We start from the raw sequence: 10,385 nt of genomic DNA, 5'->3' as shown, positions 1-10,385 counted from the left end.
CTACAAGAAATACGTTAAATTAACTGTGATGAAAGAAATTAGTTTTCTCTTCCTGGCAAATAATCATAATGTTTAAAAATTGAAGAGGATAGTTAAAAATACAAGATTCGAGAAAAGGCTGATTATGCAAGTGAAAGAGTAGTATATTTTGTACTTTTGTGGTTATAATTTCTTAATCTTCCGACTCTGTTTGCAATACTCCCTAGCCATAATTATCCACAGTCCTATTTGAGAATAAAAAAATACGATTGCAAAAAAAAAAATACTATTTTAGTAATGACAAACTATAAAAATTATTCTATTCTGTAAAAATTATTTTATATTGAAGCTAAAGCAACATACTATTAATGATCACCCCATTATTAATGAAATGTGTGTGGGGGGGTCTTTTCTTTTTTTTCGGGAAATTATCATTGTATAGACATCAGGACCAGAGGATAGCAAGCTTAAGAGTGATTACTTGAACCCCTTGATTAAAGGGTCTAATATGTGTTAAATACCTGGAGGAGGAAGTCCTCCTGCGTTGAAGTAATGTAAATATTTGGAGCCGGCGTCCTATCATAGGGGTAGCGCGTCTACCTCGTTATATGGGCTTCCTGGGTTCGAGTCCCGGTTCGGACATGTTCTTCACATGTTGTATCTGTATGATATATGAATATGCCTCCCTGTAAAAAGTGGCAATGCAAGCCAATATGATGCGTGAGTAGCAAAATCTTACTCTTGGCCCTAGTTGGTGCTACTAAAAAACAAGAGACGTTCTCTTTCAGTTTAAAATCGGTGACTTCGATCAGCGGGGCTTGTCGATGACAAGTGCCATCAGAAACAACAACAACAAATATTTGCATCTTTAAAGGGAAAATGAATGCTGAACTCATTTGTAGTCCTAGTCATCAGATCTTGATTCAAAATAACGAAATCTGAGCCCAAACATCTCGGTAAATCCACAAGGTTCAAACTATTTCACAGCATTCCTTCCCATGTTTTTGTAAAGATGCAGGATACTGGCAATTAATTCGTCACACCCGATCTTCGTTCGTCGTTTAAATATCAGAAATGCCTGCGTGTTGCTTCAAATAGGACTCATTATGACTAGGGATTGCAATATCGGACCAAAATTTCAATACCGTTATTCGGTGTTTTTTAGATCTTAATACCGGGATACCGGTTTTAATACCGGTATTAGAAATTTTAGAAAAGGATTGAAAACACAGGTGTTTCTTTGTTTTTTTAGAGAGTGTAATTATCACAATAAATAATTTGTAACTTATAAATTAGAACAGTATATAAAGAATCACAAAAAAGTGAAGGGACATCTTACTTATTTAAATCACAAAAAAAGTGTAAATATCACTATTCAGCCTGTGGTACTATTACAAATTTTTGAAATTTGATCTTAAAAACACAATGCATGAATTGTACTGCCATTAAGCCTGAAAAAAAATTTTGTGTAAAAGTTACCAGCTGTCAAAAACGCTCTTTCGGCATCTACGCTAGTAGGTGGTACTGATAGCAATGCGCGATATACTTTTTCTAAGTATTTACCTCTAAGTCCCTCATCTTCAAATAAATCGATTTCTCGTCGGATGGTTTTGGATATAGCTGATTTCTGTATTGTATTTTGGCTCGTTGATTTTTTTTTTATTTATCTCTAATTCTAATTTTTGTTCAAGAGACCATTCCTTTTGACTATCGACATTACTGTCATCATAATCTGCGATAGCTGAACCGAATTCTTCTGAATGTGGATATTTTTGTGGGTAAAACATTTTAAGAATATTTACTATAAACTTAATCAGATTTGAATTGGTTATTTTCTTTTCTTCTTTTTCATTTTAATTTTTAAAATCATTATAATTATGTAAATACCATAAGACATATTCTATTTCTGTATGCCTTTCTTCTGTACGATTTTTCAATGTAATATATAATTATTTAGATAGTGATGTGGGCTGTTCTTTCAGTGACTGCAACATGAAATTTATTGTTGCATTAGCTGTTAATAAATTAGAACCTCTCCGACATAATGCCTCAATAGTCAGTTTTATTGGAAGAAGAGCTGATATAATTCTGGATATTAAGTCGAATTCACTATCTGAAAAATTAATTTACAGGTTTAAGTCGATTATTGCTTTTTGAATTGGATTTCTCAGTTTCAGAAATCGCTCCATCATTAGGAGTAAACTGTTCCAACTTGTTTTAGAATCCAATATTAACATATATTCTGTTTTATTTTCAGTAAAAATATATCTTAGTAATATATCCTTTTTATAGGGGAACGTTTAAATATCTTAACAATTTTTCGAACTTCATAAATTATAGGAAGCAATTCTTGATAGGTTACTATTTCATCCTCATTAGCAATATCTTCTTCCACAATTACATTGTCATTATCTTCATTGTCAATATCACTCTCACTCTTACTCTTTTCAAAGTTGGAATCCGAAATTTCTATATCCACAGTATTTGGATTCTTCTGTTCTTTATTTTTTTGGTATAATACATCTATTACTCCTAATTGAATTCCATGTGCATATCACAACTGCTAATTTGCACCAATCACCTTTCCAACTTTTTTCATAACTGTTGCTCCATTAGTCGTTATGGATACAATATCTTCTTTCAGGGATAATCCATGTTTCGCTAATTTAGATTTAAGCCATTAATTAGCTAATTAATTTCGTCCGTTAGGGAAACATTAAAACAAAAACGTATATTATTTTGCTATGTTGGCGATCCCTGAACATATAGTGGAGACAATTTTAAAAATTTCTCGTAAATACCGAAAAAGCGGTATTTAAACTTGTGAATACCGGTATTACAAAACTGTACAAATGGCTCAAAATACCGGTATTCGGTATCCCGATATACCGGTATTGCAATCCCTAATTATGACAAAGCTAAACTTTGTCGAAATAAGCTTTGCGTGCAACGAGATTAGATTAAATCGAAGTAATTTCAACAAATAAAATATTAATAATTTAGATCATTACTGTCCGATTCTAAAATAGAAATATTTTATTTGTCGAAATAAGCTTTGCGTGCAACGAGATTAGATTAAATCGAAGTAATTTCAACAAATAAAATATTAATAATTTAGATCATTACTGTCCGATTCTAAAATAGAAATTCTTAGTTTTAATTATCTTTTTATTAAACTTATGACAAGTATCTGAGGAAAATTCTGGACAGGTTTCGAGTGTTTTCAAAATAATCGAATTAACAAAAGATTATAAATGGATTAAAATGCATTTTGTTTTTGTTAATAATGTGCATATACTCAAACTGTATATTAAGATTTCCCAATTGCAAGCGAATAATCATGCTTTTCGCTACAGTTTAAAGGGACCACAGTGGCCTGGTGGTAAGGTCTCGGCTTCGGAACTGGAGGGTTTCAGGTTCGAGACCCGATTACACCGAAGAATCGTCATGTAAGCGGGTCTGGTGCACGTTAAAACGTCCTGATCAAACGTGTTCTCGCTGGTGTGGAGAGGGGGGTGCCAGCTCAGGTGTCGTCCTCGTCCTCTGACCGCGGTTCAAAATTAGGGGGTCCGGAAGTGGCTTTTATTTTTATCAATTAAAAAAAATGTATCAAATCAAAAAAATGTATAATCATATTTTGAAGTAGAACCATCATTTGTGCTTGTATCATCATTGAACTATCATTGGGAAATTCTCTTGAAACATTGTCATATGTCAGAAACATAACAGACAGCAACCGATGCAGAGACGTATATCCAGAATTAAGTACTGCCTCAATAGGAGAACTCTGACCCACATTAAACGATTTTCTTTGCATTTTACCACTTACGAGGCATTTTTTCTCTGTGATTAGATTTCGAACGTACTACAGTTCTATTCCGGAATTCAAAAACGAAGGCAAGGGGGTCGCATTGATTATGCTTTCGGTTGCTTTTTGAACTGCAAAGGAAAACAAAATTATAGGGAAAAATTGTTCGAGATCTACCTGGAATATCAAATGGAATCTGGATATCGAGTCTAATCTCCCTGTTTAGTCAAGTGAAGATTTTATGAATGAGACTTACTTTCCTTCCACCAGTTTTTTCTTCTGTGCATCAAAGATGCACAGAAGAAAAAACTGGTGGAAGGAAAATCGCTCGCGTCGTCAACTGATCCATCAACTTTTTCCCCTCCAGTATTCATCTTTGATTCCTAATTGATATTTAACACAAAATGTGAAAACTTATTATTTCTTTTTGCATTGTGATTAATTCATTAATGAAACATGTAAATAATTATCCCTGGTAATTTAAAGGCTGCTGTCGTTTGAAAAAAATTACAACTTTATCATCTTTATATATAAATATTTTATACATAAAGGTAAAAGTCGCTGGCTTGTAGTTTCTTTCTGTTTAGCTACTGGTTTAAGAATTGAGTGCATTGTAGTTCACTTACAATTTCTATGTACATTATTTGCAAACAAAGGAAAAGAGATATGGAATGAATAATTTGTTTATTCAAATCTCTAGAAATTGCGTATTGCAGTTTGTTACTTTACTTCATATAGAACAATTACATGGGAGCCTTCGACACCATGACGATTTTTGAAAAATGGATCAATCGATCGCATTTGTAAACTAATAAACACGAAGCCGAAATAACATGGAAAATATGAATAGAATCCTCAAGGCCATCACTGACCCCGGTTTCGACTTTACTTCAGGAGGTTCCTCAAGGCATCGTAATAAAGGCTGCTTCATCGAAAGTTATCACTTTACCGCCAAGAGAAGAAAGGGCTTTTTACTTATCAAAGAGTTTTTCATTAAAGTACTCGTACTGCCCACCCCCCAGATGATATTTAAAAAAGAAATTGAGTTATATCGGGAACGAAATTGGATATTATTATTTAGTTCTTATTGTTAAAATAATTTTACCAGAAAAATAATTCACGTAACTCTTTGGCAGAATTTTATATTTGCTTTTCAAAGAATGTTACAATAATCTTAATCATATTTATAACATACAATTCAAAATAAATATTTATTACAATAAAAAATTATACTTTATATATCAATAAAGAGTGATATTTACTTTAAATAAACTGGATTTTCAAATAGTAAAAATAAATTTTATCTTCCATAAGATGCTCATTAAGAAAAGGAAGCTTTCGAAGCTTGATTTTCTTGCATACTTAATACATAGGACGAGTTTTGGGTAGAGTGAAATCTTGGAACCACCTGATTATTTTTATAAATCCCACTGATAAATAAGTTCTTTTAATAAAAGCCATCAGGAGTGATCCCTTCGAAATTTTCTTTCATACTCTCTATTAATGCTATCTTCTTTGACCTTCATAAAGCTGTGAAGATAGGTTAAGGCCTTAAATTCCTCGCATTGCATTGACATCTAACAGAATGTGGAACTTTGTCGTGAAATTAGCGTTTTTATTGAGTCTGTCGTGCGGTCCTTGGCGAATATTTCTGGCATGCGGTTAACAGTATCCGAAAATCTAATTTGCTTTTAGACGCTTGCTTCCCAACCTACTGAAACCAAACTTTGACACACAGCAGCAACTGTAGTCAGAAAACCATATACCACATTTCATATTTTGTCATTGTGATTTTCAGATATCGACTTTACGTTCTTTAAATGTGCAGAATGTATAGTCAAATCTTTCATGGATTTGATTTTAAATCTCAGAATTATCTACATTTTAGGCATTAAAAATATGTACCGAATTTTTAGCCTCTAACTCACTTCGTTTTGGAGTTACCGCATCTTATAGACGGAATCTTTGATAGAGAACTATAAATTGATCAGAGCGCCATACAAGCAAATTTCATTTGTCTAGCTCAAAGCAGTTTTGAATTTTGTCACAAACAGGTCGACATAATACCAAAAATGTGTTTTTTGAGCTCAGGAAGATCTGAAACTTGGGGAATCGTCAAAATCACGTGTTCGAATTCTTTTTTGATGATTTCAATGCCTTCGCCATACTTCATATTTGGAAAAAAAAAAAAAAAAATGTAATACGATTCTTTGTAGCTCATTTAGATTTTTGAAAATGGTAATTAATTTGTTACAAAAATGATATTTTCAGGTAGATAGAAAATTCAGAAAAGAAGTTCGGCCACCTCTCCAATTAAGAAAACTTGCATCCCTGATTAACCCTCCAACTGCTTATGCCGCTATTTCAGCGAGTTGGCAATCATTCCCTTTTCTATTGCATCCCACGTTTTTCCCGATTACTGAATTGTGTTATATCATATTATTGTTTTGTAACATATAATGTCAGTTCACTTTATTCGAAAAATATTTGAACTTATTTGAAATAACGGTGATTTTTTAAAGGGTGATTTAAAAAAAAAATACGCAGTCAAGAGGTTAAATCGTTGGTTTCTCGAAATGATCCGCCAATAACCATAAATACATTTAAAGTGAAAATAGTTTTTATTCGTAGATTTGTTTAGATGAGAATGTATGAATTCAGTAGGGGAGATCGAAGAATGTAGAAGAATGCTGCAAGTTATGGAATGTCTTTTATGATCATATAAATCAAACTTCATCATCTGAAACCTGTACAGCTATTTAGCAAAACAGATACGCACTAACCCTGAAATGCTTTTCAGATTCAGTAAGCCTTTAAAATTAGAAATTCATTAAAAAAAATTTCTGGGTTGTACGTATGTGTCAGATAATGGACGAATTTTTACTAACCATTTTTCATACTTTTATAACAAAAAGAATAAGTTAATAAAAGTAGCATTACATGAAATTAAGTATAGATCGCAAACACATATTGGTAATTACATGCAAGTTATTTTAAAAGGTTTACTTTAATAAAATATTAACAGCTTTTTGGTGTTTATCGAATAAAAGATTAGTTACATATTGATTACCATTCTTATGGATGCTTTAAATGCGAAGATGAGAGGCTCGACTATAAAACAGTTGTTTAGATCTGGTTTGAGTATAAAATATCGCTAAAAATTTTAAATGTTGCTTCATAGGATATTTAGTTCTATCTTAACGAACATAGCTTCATTGACAATTCTATGGAATAGTAAATAGATGTCAAATAAAAAAAAAATTAACTTGGCAATAAAATTGGTGACCATATGGCGACTTGAAGAAAAATTTCCAACTATAGGGACAAAATGGATGACTCTAGAATCTCCAGGAATTTAGATAGTAGGACCAATAGGAAGAGAATCATAGAGATTCTTCTAAAATTACTGAGTCCTGATTTTTAAAGTAAAAAAAGTCAACAGACCAAACCGGAGTAAGTCCTATAGAAAGTTGGTGGCGGATGAATTGGATCAGTACAGTGAAGCGCGATCGTTAGTTGGAGCTCAAGTGATTAGAGGATTAACTTGTGCGCCACGTCTTGGGAGACAAGTATTGAAGCACCATCGAGTTGTGTCCTGAGTAGCCTGTTGTATAATAAGTCGGTATTTGAGTACAGCTAAAACGAGGAAACAGTGTAAAAAGGCAGGCGTTAGAAGAGACACTAATTGTTGTGTGAATTCTCCCTTCCTGCTGAGTCTGTCCGCTTTGCACGAGATTGTGTTTGGTTACTACCGATTAACTTCGAATCCTATTCTTTTAGCGGATATTACTGTGTGTGTACGCTATAGATGTGTGCTTAGTTTGCATGTTCGTGTCTTCTTGTTAAGTAACCTTCTTTATTTTTTATAAAGCTTGTTGACACTTCAACAATATCGGAGCCATGAGGAGAATTTTCCGAAACAATATTAAGAAGAAGAGTAGAATTTATTTTCTACTCAAACCGTATTTACCCAAAGGGACCTAACCTAATTTAACAAAAAACTCAGGTTCAGAGAGAACGCTTGAATGTCACCATTTGGAAGTAATTTTCATGATGGCATATGACTAAAAAAAAAAAAAAAAGGTTTGTTGTAAAGAGCAAATTATCAAGAAGTCCGTCAAGAAACAAAAGAATATTTTTACGAAGTATAGCAGCGAGCCGTTAAATATGCTACTTGTCATAGGTTCTTTTGTTCATAAAATGCCAAAATATATATCCAACATTTTTTTGAGATGAAATTCTTATTTTTTATTAAAGACCAATTAATTATGAAATTAAAAACCAATGCAAACGCATTTTCTTGGATATAAAAATAGACGCTACTAAAGAAAATTTTTTGCAGGTATTTAAAATGAAAGAAATGAGTTTGTTTTCAAATTTATTAAATGAAGCAATTGCCATTCTAATCAAAATACTTAATGTTTTCAAAAACAGCATTTTTTGTAATTTAACATGATTAAAAAATTGCAATAACAAAATTTTTCTTTTCCGTTTCTAAGGGTCGTAAAAATGTAACAAAAATCGCCAAATGACACTAATAATTTATTAATTGTGGTAAATTTATTATAGAATTTACGAGTTTGAGTGCTTAAGGCGCATGCACAGAAAGGAAAGTTATAGCTACTTTGTGCATGTTTTGGGTATAATTTGGCTAAAAAAATTTAACCATCGTCAATGGGCCACCGAAATGGAAAACTGCCTTATATTGAAGTAACAAACGATCTTCCAAAAAGTTTATATTTTTACCATTTTCCTAAAAACTGTTATAAGATGCAAAAATTAATAAAAAAGTTTTTTTAAAAATTAGTTTGCTTGTTTGGTCGGTTGGTTTTTTTTTTCTTTTGACTTCATTTTCATTTAATAGATGGCGCTGAGTTCTTTCAAACTTAATTGCATGATAACGATATGTTTTGATGAAGTGCCAAGGGCGTTGCTTTCTTAAAGGTGGAAACTTCCAAATTGCTGATTTCATGATCAAGAACAAGTTAATTTATCACTTATGATCAAGAAAAAGTTATTTCAGTTTTTGCACAAAGCTTTTTATAAGGTAACTAATTTCGCCATGTTTGTTTTGTCAGGGTTTTGTACTTTTGAGGTATTGAGGAATTGAGGTATTGAACTTTTGAGATATTTTTTTTTATCATGCGAAAACATGATGTTGCTTTGGTTTGAGATGTTTGAAGCCATCAAATTCACAGGCAGAAAATGGATGTTTTATTTCTATTAAGGCATCACATTTTCGCTGTTGGGGTTATAAGAAAATGATAAAGAAGCTAATTCACATTTGGTGACTCCACGTTTCATTCATATTACATAAATTCATGCATATATGTGTGTCATTCCAATCTCCATTTGTGCATGCCGATGTAATCGATTTATATAGGATATCTTATGCAAAGGATAAGTGTATAAGAAGATACACAATCTCAAAAATAATACATTTAATTCTTTAATTTGCAATATTGATGAACCGTTTTCGAACCGAAAATTTCGCCTTTAGGCACTTATTCATACGCATAGAAATCTCTCCGCGTTCATCATCAAAAATATACTCCTATTTAATCATCTATTTTAATTTCTAATATTTTATTTAAAAATAGCAATATTTTTCGAGGATATTTTCGTGTTTAGAATAAGAACTCACTTCTATTTCAAACTAAAAACATTTTGAAATTAAAAAACGCAAACAGAAGAATCATTGCTTAATTAGAGCTATAAACAGCTCAAATGACTGATATACGCATATTCAATAGCAGTTCTTGAATTGGCATTGAAAATATCACAACGGAAGGAAGGCCTCAGATTTTTCTATGACTAATTATAGCATTTCAATGTAGAATACAAATACTGCTTTTTCCAACTATCCAAAACATCTTATTAATTGTATATAATGTTTTAATGCTTCACTGTTTATACTATTTTACTGCTGTCAATAATTCGATAACGTTTATTACTACTTTAGCCAACACATCTTATTAATTGAACTGTTGCATACAATTATTGCTTTTGCCCACTATGAAACATATCTTATTAATTGATTGGTCATTCATTTTCAAAGCCCGAAATACTTCGAACAATTCCCAAAAATTACATCAAAATTTCCTTGACATAAATAATTACGAAAATCATCGAAATCAATTGAGTATAATCTGAACTCAATTCTGATGTACTAAAATGAATCAATAATAGTTAGCCTAACCCATACAGTTTCAGGCTCATATATAACTAAAAAGATAAAAATTTCCGATATGATTCATCAACTAAGGAAAAATGTGAAAAAGAATGAGGAACATAATATTAATAGTTCTAAATATGATGAGGAATTAATCCATTTCAATAGTATGAATCCTTCCCTTTTATTAAATCCCTTCAATAGAAATTTGCAAATAATTATGAATGGCATCTCAACCAAAATATATAAAACAGAAGTTCAACCCGTAATGCGTCATCTTACAATTTCATTCTCTGTAATACTCACACGTAAGATGAAACCTCAAAGCATATTTTTTTTGTGTCGGCATAAATTATAAGTATCAAAAAAAAGCAGCCAAGGAGGAGAAACGATGTAAAATGCAATCTAATTCAATTTAACTTTTGA

This window comes from Argiope bruennichi, chromosome 7, assembly GCF_947563725.1.
Source record: "Argiope bruennichi chromosome 7, qqArgBrue1.1, whole genome shotgun sequence".
Lineage (NCBI taxonomy): Eukaryota > Metazoa > Arthropoda > Arachnida > Araneae > Araneidae > Argiope > Argiope bruennichi.
The sequence above is the reverse complement of the archived record's forward strand: the minus strand, read 5'-3'. Positions refer to the sequence as shown.